Source organism: Carcharhinus amblyrhynchos, chromosome 5, assembly GCF_965287045.1.
Source record: "Carcharhinus amblyrhynchos chromosome 5, sCarAmb.v2.hapA, whole genome shotgun sequence".
Classification (NCBI taxonomy): domain Eukaryota; kingdom Metazoa; phylum Chordata; class Chondrichthyes; order Carcharhiniformes; family Carcharhinidae; genus Carcharhinus; species Carcharhinus amblyrhynchos.
Window position 1 is genome coordinate 4,826,790 of NC_137328.1, and position 20,981 is coordinate 4,847,770.

At 44.7% G+C, this 20,981-nt stretch overlaps 1 protein-coding gene across 9 annotated transcripts in view; it reads right to left on the reverse strand.

Moving 5' to 3' along the window:
- trpm3 (transient receptor potential cation channel, subfamily M, member 3) overlaps positions 1-20,981 on the reverse strand; it is a 262,662-nt gene that overhangs the window by 113,632 nt on the left and 128,049 nt on the right. Inside the window, exon 1 of one of the 9 annotated variants that reach the window (XM_080188384.1) lies at positions 9,058-9,210. The exons of 6 other annotated variants lie outside the window; for them this stretch is intronic. The gene's annotated coding sequence lies outside the window, so the exon portion shown is untranslated. Of the gene's footprint in view, positions 1-7,724; positions 8,169-8,231; positions 8,749-9,057; positions 9,211-20,981 lie in introns of those variants that run through there. 2 more of the 9 variants (XM_080188383.1, XM_080188386.1) reach the window with 2 other exon arrangements.

The following is a 20,981-nucleotide window of genomic DNA, read 5'->3' on the forward strand; positions in this document are numbered from 1 at the left end:
ACTCGGGTCACTTTAGCATGGCCAATCAATCTAACTTATAGACTCATAGAACCCTACAGTGCAGAAAGAGGCCCTTCGGGTCATCGAGTCTGCACCGAACACAATCCCACCCAGACCCTACCCCCATATCCCCACATATTATACCCACTAATCCCTCTAACTTATGCATCCCTGGACACTAAGGGGCAATTTCTTAGCATGGCCAATCAACCTAACCCGCACATCTTTGGACTGTGGGAGGAAACCGGAGCACCCGGAGGAAACCCACACAGACACGAGGAGAATGTACAAACTCCACACAGACAGTGACCCGAGCCGGGAATCGAACCCAGGACCCTAGAGCTGTGAAGCAGCAGTGCTAACCACTGTGCCACCGTGCCGCCCATCTTTGGAGTGTGGGAGGAAACCAGCACACCCGGAGAATGTGCGGAGTCTGCAGTCACCCAAGCCAGGAACTGAACCCGGGTCCCTGGCACTGTGAAGCAGCAGTGCTCACCACAGTGCCGCTCTCACAACATTTTCTTCTATTCCTTATACCCTCATTCATGGGATGTGGGCACCACTGGCTAGGCCAGCAATTATTTCTCACCTTTAATTGGCTTTGTCAAGGTGTTGGTGAGATCCTGCTTGTTATCTAACTCTCAGTTCTGACTCTAAGACCACATCCCTCTTCCTGCCTATGTCATTGGCACAGAAGTAGCCCATGGCCATTGCCAGTTTGCCTTTACACATTGGAATGTGCGAACTAGGAATCAAACCTGGGTCCCTGGCGCTGTAAGGCAGCAGTGCTAACCACTGTGCCACCCTAGGTCCACCGTTATTCACTGACATCCTTTGACCTTGTGACCAGGGAGGTAACACACACCATTCTGTGTCTGTGTCTGAAGAACCACCTGCCTGTTCCCCTAATTATCAAATTCCTATCACCATTCTGGTTCCACTGCCCATGTACCTTACCCTCTATTCAGTGCTGAAACTGATAAGAATGATGGTTCTTTAGGGGAGTGCAGCCAGAGGCACATCCATGGAAACACTCAGCCACATGGGAGTGACATGAAGAAGGCGGGAAGAGCATTGGTGATTGGAAATTTGATAACAGGTGGTTCTGTGGCCACAGACACAAAGCCAGAATGGTGTGTGTTACCTCCCTGGTCACAAGCGTAATGAATGTCACTGGAATTAGGACAGCTTGGTGGCACAGTGAGTTGGCACTGGTGCCTCCCAGTGCCAGGGAATCTGGGTTTCATTCCTGGCTTGGGTCACTGTCTGTGTGGGGTTTGCACATTCTCCCCGTGTCTGCGTGGGTTTCCTCCAGCTGTTCTGGTTTCCTCACACAGTCCAGAGATGCGTGAGTTAGTTGGATTGCCCCTTAAGTGTCAGGAGGTTTAGCAGGGTAAACGCATGTGGTTACGGGGATTGGGCCTGGGTGGGATTGTGGTCAGTGCAGACTTGATGGGCCAAATGTCCTCCTTCTGCACTATGATTCTACAATAGCTGCATTGTACTCCACAAAGCGCAAGGGTGAAAAGACAGTGGTCATGGTGGACATCTGTACCACTGACATAGGCAGAAAGAGGTATGTGATCCTGCAGTCCGAATTTTGAGAGGGTTAGATAGGAGATTAACAGTTAGGACCTCAAAAGGAGAGGATAAAGCAGATGAATGCATGGCTGGAAAGATAGTGCAGGAGGGAGGGATATTCCGACTGGCTCTGGGGGAGTTGAGACTTCAAGGCCAGGCGGATTGCACCTAAATAGAACTGGGGCCAATTTCCTCGCGGGGTGATTTGCCCATGTTTCCAAAGTTGGTTTCAATAAACTCGGCAGGAGTGTGGGAAACCAAGAGGTAACACTGGAGAGGAATACCAAGGTGCATAGAATATTGGGACAGACAATAATACCAGAGTGTGTGAATGTGCGTATGTGTGGCAAATATGATTAGTGAGTTTCAGGTGTAGATAACCAGGTAGAAATGTGATGTTGTGGTTACCATGGAGATCTGACTCAAAGAAAGACAGGACTGGATATTACATATTCCTGGATACAAGGTGTTCAGGGGAGATAGGAAAGGAAGTGAAGGGTAAGGGATGGCAGTATTGACTAATGAGATTGTTGCAGTGCTGGAGAAAGAGGATGTCCCCTAGGGAAAGGACAGAATCTATTTGGCTAGAGCTGAGAAACAGAAAAGACATTACTCGGTGTAATCTACACATAATCAACTAGTGGGGACATGCAGCGGAATTAATTCGCAAGCAAGATACAAAGAGATGCAAGAACTCTAGCTTAGTTATAGTGGGCAACTTTAATGGTCTGCATATAGATGGAAAAGCAGAGGGAACAGAGGGACAATTCTTATAATGTGTTCAGAAGAATTTTCCATGGCAATATGTTTCCAGTCCAACGTGATAGGAGGCATGCTAGACCTGATCCTTGGGAAGGAGGACTCTATTAAATAGACGGCAGCATGGTTAGCACTGCTGCCTCACAGCGCCAGGGACCCTGGTTTGATTCCTGGCTTGGGTCACAGTCTGTGTGGAGTTTGCACATTCTCCTCGTGTCTGCGCGGGTTTCCTCCAGGTGCTTCAGTTTCCTCCCACACTCCAAAGATGTGGGGGTTAGGTGAATTGGTGGTGCTAAATTGCCCCTTAGTGTCAGAGGACTAGCTAGGGTAAATGCATGGGGTTGTGGGGATAGGGCCTGGGTGAGATTGTGGTCGGTGCAGACTTGATGGGCTGAATGGTCTCCTTCTGCACTATAGGATTCTATACTTCTACTTCAGACAGTAGACAAATTTAAAATTGAGAAGGTAAAGTTATTGGATAGACTATCTGTACTTAAAATTGATAAGGCACCAGGACTGGATGAGATGCATCCAAGGATACTGGTGGAAGAGTGGAAATTGCAAAGATACTAGCCAGAATTTTTCTTAGACGTAGGGATAGTGCCAGAGTACTGCAGAATTGTTCAAAAAAGGACGTAAAGATAAATCCAGCAACTGCAGGCATTATTACCTATCCCTTATTGTCCTTGAGCAGTTTGTTAGGCCATTTCAGACGGCAATTAAGAGTTGGCTACATTTCTGTGGTTCTGGAGTCACACATCAGCCAGGCCAGGTGAGGACGGCAGATTTCCTTCTCTAAAGAGACATTAGTGAACCAGATGGGTTTTTCCGACAATCAACAATAGTTTCATGGTCATCAGTAGACTCTTAATTCCAGATTTTTATTGAATTCAAACCTCACCATCTGGTGTGATGGGATTCGAACCCAGATCTCTGGATTACTAGTTCAGTGACAGAACCGCAATACTATCGCTTCCCTCTATTGCCGCAGAACAGACTTTCGGCAAAGCTAGAGCTCAAGGAACAAGAGGGACAGTAACAACATTGATACAAAATTGACGGCGTGACAGGAAGCAGAGAGCAACAGTTAATGGTTATTTTTCAGACTGGAATAAGGTTTGTGATCAAGTTCTCCAGGGGTCTGTATGGGGACCCTAGCCCTTCTTAATATATATTAATAACCTAGACTTGTACGTGCAGGGCACAATTTTGAAATTTGCAGATCTTACAAAACTTGGAAGTGTAGAAAACTGTAATGAAGATAGTGCAGAACTTCAGAAACAGGCTAATGGAATGGCAGATCAAATTTAATGCAGGGAAATGTGAAGTGATCCATTTGGTAGACAGAAAACAGAGAGGCAATATAAAATAAAGTGTACAATTCTACAGGGAGAGCAAGACTGGAGGGACCTGGGTGTACATGTGTATAAACCACTGGGGATGGCAGGACAAATTGAAAGCACAGATAATAAACCACACAGTATTCTGGGCTCTATCAACAAGGTCACAGAATACAGGAGCCAGGAGATTATGTTAAACTTTTATAAAAACACTGGTTTGGATTCAGCTGGAGTATTGCAACCAGTTCCGGGCAACACACTTTAGAAAAGATGGGAAGATTTTAGGGAGAATGCAGGAAGGTCCCAGAGATGAGGAACTTTTAATCAGATAGTTAGACTGGAAAAGTTGGGATGGTTTTCCTTGGAGAGGAGAGGTTAGAGGGCAAATCTGACAGAGGTGTTCAAAGTAACGAGGAATCTGGACAGTGTAGATAGGGAGCAACCGTTCCCATTGCTGGGTTCAGAGGACACAGATTTAAGGGAATTGACAACAGAAGCAATGGAGACGTGAGAAACTCTCTCCCGCAGCGAGTGGTTCAGATCCGGAATGTACTGCCTGATAGAGTGGCGGAAGCAAAGTCAATCAAGGCATTCAAGAGGAAATTAGATTATTTTCCGTAAAGAAAAATGGTGCAGGGTTATGAGGAAGAGGCAGGGAAAGATAGAAGTTTGGTGAGGGAGTGGCCAATTCAGCTCTTCAAGCCTGCTCCGCCATTTAACATGGTCACGGCTGACCTTATCCTGGTCTCAACTCCACTGTCCTGCCTGCTCCCCACAACACTTCACCCCATTTTCCTTCAGAAACATATCTCTCTCTTTAACCCAAAGGGAAAATGCTGGAAAATCTCAGCAATTCTGGCAGCATCTTTAAGGAGAGAAAAGAGCTGACGTTCCGAGTCCAGGTGACCTTTTGTCAAAGCTTTGACATCAAATCATTTTATGATTCCATGCATTCACCAGTCTGCTTTTAAGAGAAAAACAAACAGCCTCAACTGTTCAAATCTTTCCTGCTGGATACAGCCTCTTAAGTTTGGTATCTCTTTGTCAATCATTTTTGAACCTTCTCCAGTTCCTCTATGTGTAGTTTCTGTAATTTTTTTATTTGATTTATTATTGTCATATGTATTGGGATACAGTGAAAAGTATTGTTTCTTGCGCACTATACAGACAAAGCATACCCTTCATAGAGAAGGAAAGGAGAGAGTGCAGAATAGAACATACAGCATTACAGCGTAGTACAGGCCCTTCGGCCCTCGATGTTGCGCCGACCAGTGAAACCAATCTAATGACCCTCTAACCTAAACTATTCCAATGTTATCCATATGCCTATCCAATGACTGTGGGAGGAAACTGGAGCACCTGGAGGAAACCCACACAGATATGGGGAGAATGTGCAGACTCCACACAGACAGTGATTCAAGCCAGGAATCGAACCCGGATCCCTGGCACTGTGAGCAGCAGTGCTAAACCACTGTGCCACCATGCCGCTCCATTAGCCTGGGCCTCTGGATATCGAGTCCAGTGACATTATCACTACACCAATATCTCCCCATATTAATGGGCAGGACTTAGAACACAGAACATTACAGCGCAGTACAGGCCCTTCGGCCCTCGATGTTGTGCCGACCAGTGGAACCAATCTAATGACCCTCTAACCTAAACTATTCCAGTGTTATCCATATGCCTATCCACTGACCATCTGAACGCCCTTAAAATTAGCGAGTCCACAACTGCTGCAGGCAGGGCATTCCATGCCCTTACTACCCTCTGAGTAAAGAACCTACCTCTGACATCCATCCTATAATTACCATCCCTCAATTTAAAGCTATGTCCCCTCGTGTTAGCCATCACCATCCAAGGAAAAAGGCTCTCACTGTCACCCTATCTAATCCTCTGATCCTCTGAAACCTCTGAATGTAGTGTTACAGTCATAGCTAGGGTGTAGAGAAAGATCAAATCTGTGGAGAGTACTCGTGGGCAGTGATCGCTATCTAAGCATTGAAAAAGTGAAGCCTTAACCACGAATGCTGGCATCCAGTTGAAAGGAAGACGTTGCATTTCTATGGCACCTTTCAAGTGGCATCTTCAAAACCTCAGGAGGCTTTGAAGCACTTCACCACCAACGTAGAACTTTTTGAAGTATTGTTATATGGGAAGCGTGGCAGCCAATTTATGCACAGCAGGATCCCACAAACATCAATGTGATCACAAAGGGGGCATCCGTTTGGTTGGGGGAGGGGGTAAATGTTGCCCAGGATACAGAGGAGAACCGTTACTCTCCACAATCAAATATCACCTGTCAAGGCAATGAAAACTGGTTACCACAGGTTCTGGGTAACAATCAGGAGTAGAAATATCTTGAACTTCCCACTTTCTGCATCAATGAGGAGGAAGTAGAAAGGGTCAACAGCTTTAAGTTTTAGGTGTACAGATCACCAATAACCTTTCCTGGTCCACACTCCCCACCCCCATGTCGACACTATAGTTAAGAAAGCCCACCAACTCCTCTACTTTCTCAGAAGACTAAGAGAATTTGGCATGTCAGCTACGACTCTCACCAACTTCTACAGATGCACCATAGAAAGCATTCTTTCTGGTTATAGCACAGCTTGGTCTGGCCCCTGCTCTGCCCAAGGCTGCAAGGAACTACAAAAGGTCATGAATGTAGCCCAATCCATCACGCAAATCAGCCTCCCATCCATTGACTCTGTCTACACTTACCGCTGCCTCGGCAAAGCAGCCAGCATAATTCAGGACCCCACGCACCCCGGACATTCTCTCTTCCACCTTCTTCCATCGGGAAAAAGATACAGAAGTCTAAGGTCACGTACCAACCGACTCAAGAACAGCTTCTTCCCTGCTGCCGTCAGATTTTTGAATGGACTTATCTTGCATTAAGGTGATCTTTCTCTACACCCGAGCTACGATTGTAACACTACATTCTGCACTCTCTCCTTTCCTTCTCTATGAATGGCATGTCTTGTCTGTATAGCACACAAGAAACAATCCATTTCACTGTATGTTATACATATGACAATAATAAAATCAAACATCTAACTTAAAGGGACTGAGGTTAAAACAGCACAGACCCAAGACTGAACCTCAACATAGAAAGTGACTGTGGAGAATTGAAAAGATTATTGGTACAGAGATTTTTCCATGGCAACTCAATCAATTGGTTTTATATAATGCCCAACAGGTACGTGGACTCTGCAATAACAATTTTCCACAATGTAACAGGAGTGCCAGCTAATAACTTCACCTATACCCTCAATAACTGGATGAAAAAGAATAAAATTTGAAATGTGAAACAACCTTAAGTACCAAATGCCTTTAATTAGTTGGAACACACTGTATAAAATGGAGATTACACTCTTGACACTTTGCAGTGACCGTCATTAAAATCCTGACCCAGTTGATGTGAGCACTTTGCCAAACAAGTTAATTCTCCTTCTTAATTCATTGGTTTTTACAGTAAAGACTATTTATTTTCAACCCTATACATATAAGCTCATCATATATAACATACATATGTAAGTTTATTTATTAATGTCACAAGTAGGCTTACATTAACACTGCAATGAAGCTCCTGTGAAATTCTCCTAGTCGCCATACTCCAATGCCTGTTCGGGTACACTGAGGGAGAATTTTAGCATGGCCAATGCACCTAATCAGCAGGTCTTTTGGACTGTGGAAGGAAACTGGAACACCCATGCAGACACGGGGAGAACACATAGACTCCACACAGATTTTGACCCAAGCCAGGAATTGAACCCAGGTCCCTGATGCTATGAAGCAGCAATGCTAACCACTGTGCCACCATGCCACACATACATGCACACAGATGCCCACATACTATTTCAATCTGTTGATTAAAAATAATACCATAATTAACATTTTACACAGCGGGTGTAATATTTTTCCAACACCCTTTTCAACTATAACATAGTTCAAGAATAAAAAAAACAAAATCACATGTAATACATTACTAGACAATTCCTGCCCTCCTTTATCTGTTGAAAGGACTGGAGAGAATTGACTTACATTAATAATCTTAGTATCTCTGCAAGCACAGACCTCAGTCAAATAGCTGGTTTAAAATTCCTGGATTAAAAGCTGAACTGTCCTTAATTCTGAACAACTTTACACAACAGTCAGCCGCGAATTCTTCCCTGCTTCGGTTCTTAGTTGCAGTTTATCCTGCTTCAATTCGCACTCTAGGGCTGAGAGCCCCAATTATTGCAGAGCGGCTGAAAAGAAAAAAAGTTTCAGCCAAAACAGTTGCAGGCGCAACTTCTGTAAGTGTTATTCCACTGGGGGCGAGCGCCTCGAAAGCTCAAATCAAACAGAAAAGCAGGTGTAATTGCTTCTCAACTAGCGAGGCCAGCAAATAACTTCTCAGATACAGAACACGGTGACTGAATGCCTGGGATAAAAGTTATTCGGCGGAGTTGGGCGAGGCGGGGGGAGGGCTCGTAAAACTTCAATTCCAATCTCCTACAGTACCAGGTATAAACGCATCTCACCAATGAAAAATAGGTGCACCAGTACCTGTTATAGGTCTCTGCGAAATAACGGATGGCTCCTTTGTCCGGTGCACTTGCAGTGTTGAACTCCTCATGCATCACGCTCTTGTTCTGTGCCGCTGATGGACAGCCCCACTCAACTTTTGGGCTTGTACTCGTTTAAAAACACACACCCACCGACCCACCCAGCATCAGAGTCTGGGCCCATTAGGTCCTCGCTATGTGCCACACCACTAGTTCTGCCCACCTTTACCTCCCTTTAAAAAAGCAAATCTGACTTTGAGCTTTTAATCCAGGAATTTTAAACCAGGTATTTGATTCGGATGCGTGCAGATGATGACAAAAACAAAACAACACCGCCACTTTATAATTCGACTGGGGTGCGGGAAGCTAATCCCTGCAGGCGTAGCAACATTAATCTGCATTTAAACCAAATATTATTAATCTTGGGAAGAATGGAATCACTCAGTGCTCTACCCCCAACATCAACGGCACAAACTCAAATACCTGACCCAGATTAGAATATCCAGGGTAATATGTTGGCTAATGTTCATAATGGCTTGAGGGAGAGAGGGAGAAAGAAATGAAGTCTCTGTGCGTCTACTTCAAGCTTTATACATTGCCAGCTAACAATGGCTTTGCTTTAATTAGGTTTTGGAATAAAAGTCCCATTTTTTTTTGTTCTCTATCTGTCAGCGCAATAGCTCCTGAATACTTATGGAGGAATTCGAATTCTTTTCCGGGTAGGGGGCACCCAGGTTGTCGATGAATGAGCAAACACTGAATGAGGTACACGAGCAAACAAAGGGACTTTTCTTCAGACAGTCCTTGCGGTTGTCACGGATACCTACTTTCTAGTTGGATGAAGTCCGCGCCGAGAGTCACTTTTCCCTGCTTTTTTCCGCAGTGCCAGAGGAGTGGAGATCTGACCTTCCCACAAAAAAACTGGCAGAGGCTGGGACATGTAACACCAGGATCTAGTTCGTTTTATCCATTTGCGTGTGGGACCCCTTGTCCCATACTTTCTTTTCTGAATTAATCAGACCTATTTACTGCTCCCCCACCTCCCCCCCCCCCGCCACACCGATGCTTAATCTTATTTAAGAACCAGCTTTCAGCGGATAAGCATGTGGGAAGACAAAAACCTCCTTTGATTTAGTCTCCAAATCTCATGACGGTTAATGCCCTGACCAGTCCCATGATTATAATCCATTTATTGAGGCAGTCAGGAGACTGGGTTTGCTCTGAGCCATATTTTCACTTGAATTTTCACCTAGTCTTGAACATGTTTTGGCGTCTTTGCTCGAACCGTTAGGCTGTACAGCTCATGCCAAATAAAAGTGAATTAATCCGCCAGGCACCTTCTGGTAAAACCATCAATAAATGCATTGCTTTGCGTCTCACAGCATCCAACTGCTTTTAAGACATAGTTAGAATTTCATTTCCCACATTCATTTGTGGGACATGGTCATCGCTGGCTGGGCCAGCATTTATTGCCCATCCCTAGTTGCCCTTGAGAAGATGGCGGTGAGCTGCCTTCTTGAATCGCTGCAGTCCCCTGTGCTGTGGGGTGACCCACGGTGCCATTAAATAGGGAATTTCAGGATTTTGACCCAGCAACTGCGAAGGAACGGCGATATATTTCCAAGTCAGGATGGTGAGTGGCTTGGAGAGGAACTTGCAGAAGGTGGTGTTCCCACATAGCTGCTTCTCCTTCTAGATGGAAGAAGTCATGGGATTGGAAGGTGCTGCCTAAGGATCTTTGGTAAATTGCTGCAATGAATCTCCTCCGCGTTCTCACTCTCTTTAGGAGTGAAATTAGGCAACATTCCTTCATGCAGAGGTTGGTTTCAAAGTGGGATTCTCTCCCACAGTGAGCAGTAGGTGTGAGCTCAGTTCATCATGTGAAAGCACAGGTCAATCAACTTTTGCTTGACAAGGATTATGGATACAGGCAGGTGGCCAAGTGGTATTGTTACTGGACTAATAATCCACGTGGTGCAGTGGGGATCCAGGTTCAAAACCCGCCACTGGAGATGTAGTGAAATTCAAATTCGACTAAAGGTTTTTAAAACCCATCTGGTTCACTAATGCCCTGTAGGAAAGGAAATCTAGGGCAGGAATTTCTGGCCTTGCTCGTCCCGAAACTGGAAAATCCTGCCCGAGGTCAACAGACCTTCCCATGGTCCAGTTCTCGCCAGCCCTCTATGGAGGGCAGAATGGGAAAATTCACTCTGAAGATTCCCTACAAAGCTGAAGAGGTCATTCAGCCCATTGAGTCTGCACTGACTCTCTGACAAAGTATCTTACCCAGCCTCTATCCCTCATAACACCACACATTTACCAGGGCTAATCCCACTAACCTTTGTTTTTGGACGCAAAGGGACAATTTAGCATGTCCAATTGAAGTAACTTGCACATCTTTGGACTATGGAAGGAAACCAGAGCAAGTACTCAGAGGAAACCCATGCAGACATGGGGAGAACGTGCAAACTCCACACAGGCAATGACCCAAGGCCGGAATCGAACCCAGGCCCCTGGTGCTGTGAGGCAGCAGTGATAACCACTGTGCTGCCATGTGCTTGGCTCTTAAATGGCCGAGCAAGTCCCTCAATTCAGGACAATTAAGGATGCGATAGATATCTGCATCCCGCAGAATGAACATGTGAAAAGATGGGGAGATGGAGTTAGGATGGAGGTCAACCCTGATCTCAGTGAATGCAGGAACAGGCTGCAGGGGTTGAATGGCCCCTGCACTTTCTTATATTTGAGTTGATGGCAGTCAATGTAATCCTCCATCTTAGCCATGGGTAGCTCCAGACATGTGAAATAGCCACTGTCATTTCTACATGTGACGGCCTAACAAAAGAATGACCAACTCTACACGCTGACAGGAAACCCATTCCCCCACTAACACTCCAAAAAAGAAACACAAAATGAAACTCATTGGTTTATCTTTTGTATTTCACTGATGAATTATTTTGACCTTGTCCAAAAATGTGTGGGTTAGGTGGGTTGGCCATGCTAAATTACCCCTTTGTGTCCATTGATGTGTAGATTAAGTGGATTTGCCATGCTAAATTATCCTTTAGTGTCCAAAGTAGTGCGGGTTAGGTGGATTGGCCACACTAAATTGCACCTTAGTGTCCAAATATGTGTAGGTTAGGTGGATTGACCATGCTAAATTGCTCCTTAGTGTCCAAATATGTGTAGGTTAAGTGGATTGGCCATGCTAAATTGCCCCTTAGTGTCCAAATATGTGTAAGTTAAGTGGATTGGCCATGCTAAATTACCCCTTAGTGTACAAAGATCTGCGGGTTTGGTGGATTAGCCATGCTAAATTGCCCCACTATGTCCTAGGAGGTGTAGTTTAGGTGGACTGGCCGTGATCAATGTGCGTGGTTAGGGGGTTAGGGCAGACATTGGGCTTAGGTAGGGTGTTCTTTCAGAGGAGCGGTGAAGACTTGTTGGGTTGAATGGCCTCTTCTGCACTGCAGGGATGCCATGATTCTCTGATGCTCAGTCAGGTGTTAATTTTAGACGTGAGATTGATGAATTTTTGTTAACTGAAGATATTAAGGAAGGTGGAACTAAGATGGATCTATGGAGTTAGCAAATCAGCCGTAATGTCGTTGACAGGGGGAGTGGGGTCAAGAGGAGAAATGGTCGCCTCCTATTGCTAAGCTGCTCTCTGGGTATTAGACTGTATTATTTATCACTGCTTAATTAATCCCACTTGAAACAAATTATTTTAGAATCTCTCCTTTTCTGGGCCAGTATCTGACCTTACATCATGAGAGTTAATTTGTGCACAGTGTAGCTGAAAGACTGAAGTGACTGACCAAGCGTCTGAATGTCTCCTGCACCTGTTCCTCAGCCTCCCCTGACTTTCTGATGGAACTGCCAACTGAAATTCTACATCATCACAACCAAACCACGTCTGCGGAGAACGCAACAAAGAAATAGCCTCCATAAACAGCTGCTGCCTTCAATGTTTCTCGTTTCAATCGCACAGATCTTATTTCACTGCTTTGAAAGTTGCTTTGAGAAAGAACAGGACTTGCCTTTATGTGCAGGGCCTTTTGTGACCTCAGAGTGTCCCAGAGGCATTTTAGATAGAAGATAGGAGCAGGAGGAGGCCATTCGGCCCTTCGAGCCTACTCCGCCATTCATCACGATCAATGTTGATTGTCCAACTCAATGGCCTAATCCTGCTTTCTCCCCATAACCTTTGATCCCATTTGCCCCAAATGCCAAATCCAGCTGCCTCTTGAATACATTCAATGTTTTGGCATCAACTACTTCCTGTGGTAATGAATTCCACAGGCTCATCACTCTTTGGGTGAAGAAATGTCTCCTCATCTCCATCCTAAATGCCAATCAAATTACAGAAGCTCTACTGTGCAGAAGGAGGCCATTTGGCCTGTCGGTTCTGCACCGATCACAATCCCACTCAGGCCCTATCCCCATAACCCTTACTTATTTATTCTGCTAACCCTCTGACATGAAAGGGCAACTTAGCACGGCCAATCAACCCTAATCCTCACATCTTTGGACTGGATATACTTCTAAAGTGTAGTTGCTGTTGCAATGTAGGAAATGTGGGATTTGCGCATGGACGGATCCCACGTGCAGCACCGATCCAATGATTTGAGGCATGGTGGTGAAGAATAATCTTCAAGTGGGGAAGGCAATTACTTTTTGGTCAGCGTCCCAAACGGAGGTTGCTGCCCCAAAGTGATGGTGGTGACAGGACCCGTGTGGCAGTGGCTTTTGCCTTTGTTCAGCTGAAGGTCCCTCACGTGAGATGTGTTACCCATTTAAAAGGAGGAGATCACAGTCTTCTGAGCTATGGCTGCACGGTGGCACAGTGGTTAGCACTACTGCCTCACAGCACCAGGGACCTGGGTTCAATTCCTGGCTTGGGTCACTGTCTGTGTGGGTTTCCTCCCACAGTCCTGAAGATGTGCTGGTTAGGTGCTTTGGCCGTGCTAAATTCTCCCTCAGTGTACCCGAACAGGCGCAGGAGTGTGGCGACTGGGGGATTTTCACAGTAACTTCATTGCAGTGTTAATGTAAGCCTACTTGTGACACTAATAAATAAGCTTAAGTTTTAAAATTAACATGGCCATGGAGCACAGCCAATAGTCCATCCACACCGCAGAGGAGGAAGGGTAGCAGCAGGCAGAGCCTGAGGGTCCACATAGAGTCCACTTTGAGCCTGATTCTCTTCTAAGCAAAAGCTTCAGTGAAATCTAAAAGAAAACTCCCATCGTGTCCTAAGGTGCACGCTGCAACTTTGTGACAATAGGTTGTTTTATATTGTGTGTTTATTGTAGTAAAATGTCCCAAATATGTTCATCAAATAAAATCTGACATCAAGTCACGTGAGCAGATAATGGGACAGGATGGTCAAAAGCTTGGTCAAAGCTTTTTACTACCCTCTTTACTCAGAGGGTAGTAAGGGCGTGGAATGCCCTGCCTGCAGCAGTTGTGGACTCGCCAACTTTAAGGGCGTTCAAATGGTCAGTGGATAGACATATGGATAACATTGGAATAGTTTAGGTTAGAGGGTCATTAGATTGGTTCCACTGGTCGGCGCAACATCGAGGGCCTGTACTGCGCTGTAATGTTCTATGTTCTAAAAAGTGATAGATTTCAAGCACTATTTTAAAGAAAGGGTGGGAGTGATACAGGCGATATTCAAGAAGACTGTGGGATCCTCTGTATGGTTTGCATTATTTAAAAGGCTTCATTCTAAGGTATTTCTGGCCTAATGTAACTAAATCATGATATGCTTTAAAACTAACCTGGCCACATTTTAAAACTCAGCTTGGAATTCTGGGTTTTGAGCTTAGAAATTGACCACATTTGAAAGTGTAAAGCAAGCAAAGTTTTGCATGAACAGAAGCTTTCGTGGTCACACAGCTGCAAATTGTTTTGAAAGCTGGAGATTGTACCCAGCTCTTTAAGAACACAGATAACCAATTCCATATACTGTTAATAATAGCTCTGTATTCAGTTCACTTCTGTTCAGTTGTGTTGAACCTTGTACGAGCTTTTGAATCAAGTTTGTATTAGCTCTCTCTCTCTCTCTTACCAGTAAATTAATTTCTTTCGCTTTCTGTAAATGCTAATTTTAAAGGATGCTCAATACATGAAGTTTTACATCTGACCAGTTGTGCCCACGTCTATTCTAAGAAGAGAACCGACCCCACAAAGGGTAACCCCGAACTTAAGGTCCATACTGAAACAGAAAAAATGACCAGGTCCCCAGTATTTCTGGTAATAAAAGCAAAATACTGCGGGTGCTGGAATCTGAAACAAGATCTGAAAATGCTGGAAAATCTCAGCAGGTCTGACAGCATCTGTGGAGAGAGAATAGAGCCAATGTTTCGAGCCTGGGTGACCCTTTGTCAGAGTATTTTTGGTGATGTTGTTTGAAGTATAAAAGTTGGCCGGGGTGTCCAGGAAGGACCTAGCCAGCTTCTCTTGAACAACTGCCATATTTTGACATTGCGACCTAGCGCAGCTCTCCCTCTGTACCCAGTGAAAACATTCACCGGGTTATCATAACAGGATGGGGCCTGTGTATCATCATTATTTCTACACCACCAGGCTGGGTTAAAAGAAAAAATAACTGTGGTATCTTTCTGAATCTTAACTGCAGCATCACATCGCTGGTGGGTATTTTGAATTTATCTGGAGAGTATTCTCCTCTGCCAAGTTTATCCAGCTTTCCCTTAAAGTTTGTGATAGGAACTTCATATCCCAACTGAGATGGCTAGATGGGGCTTCATATCAATATCTTAGGATGATGATGCCAAGTATAGAGATGTTTAAGATATGATGAAGGATTGGGTGGATGGGGTTTTTGATTTGATTTGATTTGATTTATTATTGTCACATGTATTAGTATACAGTGAAAAGTATTGTTTCTTACGCACTATACAGACAAAGCATACTTGTATAGAGAAGGTAAGGAGAGGGTGCAGAATGTAGTGTTATAGTCGCAGCTTGAAAGATTAATTTAATACAGGGCAGGTCCATTTCAAAAGTCTGACAGCAACAGGGAAGAAGCTGTTCTTTAGTTGGTGGATACGTGATCTCAGAGTTACGTATCTTTTTCCCCAACGGAAGAAGGTGGAAGAGAGAATGCCCAGGGTGCATGGGGTCCTCAATTATACTGGCTGCTTTGTCGAGGCAGCGGGAAGTGTAGACAGAGTCAATGGATAGGCAGCCGATTTGCGTGATGGATTTGGGCTACATTCACGATCTTTTGTAGTTCCTTGCAGTCTTGGGCAGAGCAGGAGCCATACCAAGCTTTGATACAACCAGAAAGAATGCTTTCTATGGCACATCTGTAAACGTTGGTGAGAGTCGCAGCAGACATGCCAAATTTCCTCAGTCTTCTGAGAAAATGGAGGCATTGGTGGGCTTTCTTCGGAACCAAGGAGGCTGAAGAGAGATGCAATTGAGGTGTAAAGAATTGAGGGGGGAGTGGGCTTAATAGACTGGGTAGAAAAGAGCTTTTCCCATAGCAGAGAGGTCAATAACCAGGAGGCACAAATTTAAAATAGTCCAAAGATGTGCAGGTTAAGTGGATTGACCATAATAAATAGCCCTAAGTGTCCCAAGATGTGTAGGTTAGGGAGATTAATGGGGTAAATATATAGGGTTAGGGGATAGGGAGGGGGTGCGCCTGGGTACAATGCTCTGTCAGAGTGCTGGTGCAGACTCAATGGGCTGAATGGCCTCCTTCTGTACTTAGGGATTCTATGATGCTAACTGGAAGATGGAATAGAGGAAAGTGAAGGAGAAATGCCGGAGAGCGATGTGACCTGGAACTCACTGGCTGGAAGGGCGGTAGAGGCAGAAACTCTTGTATTTATAAAACTTTTGGATATGCATCAGTGACGTTGTAACTGACTGGGCTATGGACTACGCACAGAAAAGTGTGATGAGATTGGATAAGGATTTTCAGATCAGCACAAACGTGATGGGCCAAATGGCCATCTTCTGTGCAATGCATTCTCTGTATTTTGATCTTTCTACCCAGTGTATCTCTCCCTCTGTACCCAGTGAAAACATTCACCGGGTTATCATAACAGGATGGGGCCTGTGTAACATCATTATTTCTACACCACCAGGCTGGGTTAAAAGAAAAAATAACTGTGGTATCTTCCTGAATCTTAGCTGCAGCATCACATCGCTGGTGGGTATTTTGAACTTATCCCGACCGTGGTCTCCTTTGCCAAGTTTATCCAGCTTCCCCTTAAAGGCATCGATACTATTCATCTCAACCGGTGCCTGGGTACTGAGTTCCCCTCTCTCACCACTCTGTGAATAAACAGATTTAAGAATTTTCCATTGGATTTATACAATCCTACAGTGCAGAAAGAGGCCAAATGGCCCACCAAGTCCGCACCAACCACAATCCCACACTCCATAACTCCATGCATTTACCCTTGCTACTCCCCCTGTCACTAAGGGGCAATTTTAGCACGGCCAATCCACCTAACCAGCACGTCTTTTGGACTGAGAGAAGAAACCGGAACACCCGGAGGAAACCCACCCTGACACGGGGAGAGTGTGCAGACTCTGCACAGACAGTGACCCAAGCCGGGAATCGAACCTGGGACTCTGTTGCTGTGAGGCAGCAGTGCTAACCCACTGTGCCAGCCGGTGTGATGTTAGAGTTATGGGCCCCAGCTTTGGATCTTTTCTGCAAGTGAAAACATTTTTTTTTCTGTACTTGCCCTCTCAACACCCTTCATAATTTTAAAGACCTCTATCGGGTCATCCCCCCCCTCCCCCTCACTCCCCCCGCTCCAACCCTGAGACTCGGCCTTTTAAGTCTTTCCTCAAGTGTCGGAAATTTCTGTATCATTTTCTTGTGATTCTTGCTTGCACTCAAACGGAACAAAATACTGGGACAGTTAAGTGAAGAAAATGACTCGGCAAAGTTGCTACTCATTTAAAAGTTTTCCACCACGCTGGCAGCAATAGTGCAGAGAGTGGGCGAGAGAGGAATTCCCTCAGAAATAATAACCTGCTATTCGTTCTAACAAGCAAACACCTACTACACATCAGAACACGTCACCCTTACCTTTTAAATTATTTTTTATTGTGCCTTCCTGTCTGGTTTTTAACCGATGAAATAGGTGGCACGGTGGTTAGCACTGCTGCCCCCCCACAGCACGGGTTTGATTCCCAGCTTGGGTCAGTGTGTGGAGTTTGCACCTTCTCCCCGTGTCTGCGTGGGTTTCCTCCGGGTGCTCCAGTTTCCCCCCCCACACTCCAAAGATGTGCGGGTTAGGTGGATTGGCCGTGCTAAATTGCCCCTTAGGGGACTAGCTTGGGTAGATGTGTAGGGTACAGAGATAAGGCCTGGGTGGGATTGTGTTCGAATGGCCTGCTTCTGCACTGTAAGATTCTATGATGCTAAAACTTGAAACAGGTAGGGGAAATCTCCAACAGGAGCTATCACTGGAGGATATGTTAGATTACCCAGCTCATCATTACTGCAATCAGAAAACTGGACAGGAATCCTTTTAAGAAAAGAAATACTTTTGTTTTAAGAAAAGAATTGAACTGAAAGGCAGCGCGACACATAGAGGGAGAAAAAGAGGGGGGTGGGGAGGTAAGTATGCCCATCTTGTCAATGCCACGCTCTCACACTTGGCATTGATGGTCACTCTGTTACCAAACGAACGGATTAAACCCTTGTACCAGTTAAGAGTGCACCAAAGCACTAATTAACACAGGCTTAATGAAGGCCTTAATCCGCATTAGGTTAAATCCCACAAGAATCTTAACAGGAATTCTTACCAAAACAAAGTTTAAGTAATAAGCAACAAGCCATGTTGCAAGTTGTCCCATTGTGACATTACAGGAATGCGCTGTGTAATTAAATTCCTTTAGCATTTCAGACTTTGGAGGCTTAAGACTTATCCAACAGTCTTTCTGCACAAATGAATTTCCTTTTGTACGTGTTAGACAAGTTTTTTTTTAACACACTGTTTCCTTTGTTTCAAGTTATTCTTTCTGAAATTTGTTCTAATCTGTTCTGAACCAACCAGACCTATTTTCCCCTCGAAAACTGAAGGCCCTGGTAGAAGTCTTTGAAATGACAAAGGGGTTCGTGAGGGTTCTAAGAGGAGAAGATGCTTTCACCCGTCAGGGGATCAAAAATTAGGGGCCGTCAGTATAGGACAGTCACCAATAAATTCAACAGAGAATTCAGCAGGAATTCTTTATCCAGGGAGTGGTGAGAATGTGGAACTCACTCCCAGTGAGTTGGGGTTGGGGTGAAACATAGATTCATTGGAGGGGGAAGCTGGATAAACACATGGTGGAGAAAGGAATATGTTAGACGGATGAGATGAAAGGGGTGGGAGAAGAATCCTATGGCCTGTTTCTGTAGTAAAACTTTTTTATTCATTTGTGGGGCACAGGCGTTACTGACTGGCCAACATTTATTGCCCTCCCTAATTACCTGAGAATCAACCACATTGCTGTGGGACTGGAGTCACATGTAGGCCAGACTGGGTAAGGCCAACAGATTTCCTTCCCTCAAGGACATCAATGAACCAGATGGGTTTTTCTGACAATAGTTTCACACTCATCAATAGATTTTTAATTCCAAATTTTTTTTTTTTATTGAATCAAATTCCAACACCTGTTGTGGTGGGATTCGAACCCAGGTCCCCAGAATGTTAGCTGAGTTTCTTAATTAATATTCCAGTGATGATACCACTAGGCTAGTGCCTCCCCACTAAACCCACAGAAACCTCAATGAAATCTATGTAACTGGTGTGCTAAGTTTTGAAAGAAGGATAGGATGCAAACAGGAATGCAGTTAAAGTGCTGTCAGAAACATATGCTAGGAACAACTAGGAGCAAATTCATGCCATTTGCTTCATTACAATATTTACACTGCAGTGTGGCATAAAAACCTGATACACCAAACTATCTGGTGATTCCACTCTGGAAATCTGGGAAGTGTTTGGTTTTTCCAGAATGACAATTGTTTTCATCTCACTGGGAAGCAAAGCCTTTTATTGCAGAGATAGGCAGAGTCACCTCAGCCTTATTTGTTGTGTAGGAAACCAATAAGAGCCAGTGGAATACACCGTGTACACGACTACATCTGTTTACTTCTGCCTGGGCTCAGATATCCAGGCCTTTTTGCATCAAATCTAATAAAGTTATGGTCTGAAAGTCCAAGACATTCTAGGTACAATCTTACCAGCCGTCCACACCGTTCTCCTGCTGCAGCAAGGCTGGAGAACTTGGTGACCAACCAAATCTCTGTTCACGCTGGTGGGACTTTCCCATCTTGCCGCAGTGAACAGGGATCAGATTCCAGCCACTGTCTTTCAGGTGAGACATTTAAAGCATTCTTTCTGGTTGTATCACAGCTTGGTATGGGATCCTGCTCTGCCCAAAACCACAAAGAACTACAAAGGGTCGTGGACGAAACCCACTCCATCACGCAAACCAGCCTCCCATCCATTGATTCTGTCTACACTCCCCGCTGCCTCAGAAAAGCAGCCAGCATAATTAAGGACCCCACACACCCCGGACATTCTCTCTTCCACCTTTGTCCATCGAGAAAGATTCAAAAGTCTGAGAGCACATACCAACCGACTCAAGAACATTAACACTGCAATAAAGTTACAGTGAACTTCCCCTAGTTGCTACATTCCAGCGTCTATTCAAGTCAATGCACTTAACCAGCATATCTTTTGGACTGTGGGAGGAAACTGGAGCACCCGGAGGAAACATGCAGATACGGGGAGAATGTGCAAACTCCTGCTGCTGTCAGACTTTTGAATGGACCTACCTTGCATTAAGTTGATTTTTCTTTTCCCCCCAGCTATAATTGTAACACTACATTCTGCACTCTCTCCTTTCCTTTTCTATGAAAGTTATGCTTTATCTATATGGCATGTGGGAAATAATACTTTTCACCTTATAGTAATACATGGTGACAATAATAAATCAAATCAAAATTGAATCAAGGTCCAGTCTGCCCTCTTAAATGGTGCAAAAATTCCCATGAGCACTATTTTGATAAGGAAAATTTCCACTCGAGGTCCAGGGTTGAAAACTTTGTCCCTCAACAATTGTCACTGAAAGAGATGATCTGGCCACTATCATTGCTGTTTATGGGATCTTGCTGTGCACAAACCAGTTGCTGCGTCCCGACATTGTGACAGTAACTACACTTCAAAATGTTCTGGCCGGCTGTAAATGCACTTTGGGATGCCCCGGGCTTCTGAGGGATGGTACCTGAATGAAAATTAACTCTTTATTATCCCCTTGCCACAGTTAATTTACTGGAACTATTTTCAGGCTGGTAAAACCAACTGTATTTCGGAAGTGACTGATCTTCCTTTTCCTGCTCGCTGGTAGCAGCAGACAGAAGGAAGAGTCGGCAATGCTGGAACTGAAGGAACCTGCATTGCTGTCCAACGCACAAAAAAGATTTCGCTCTAGTCTCTACTCAGTCGATCTGTTCCGGAGAAGCTTTTCTACCTGAATGCTTTCACATCTCTCAGGTTAGTTGACGTCTCCTTTGAGAACCGTATCTTCCAGTGTATAAGTGCTGAAGGTAACACAAATATACACTATCGCGTCAGTACCTTGAACTAGCTGTGACTTTTCAAGCATTAAGGATTTGATTTGATTTATTATTGTCACATGTATTAGCATACAGTGAAACTTTTTTTTGCATGCTATACAGACAAGACATACTGTTCATAGAGAA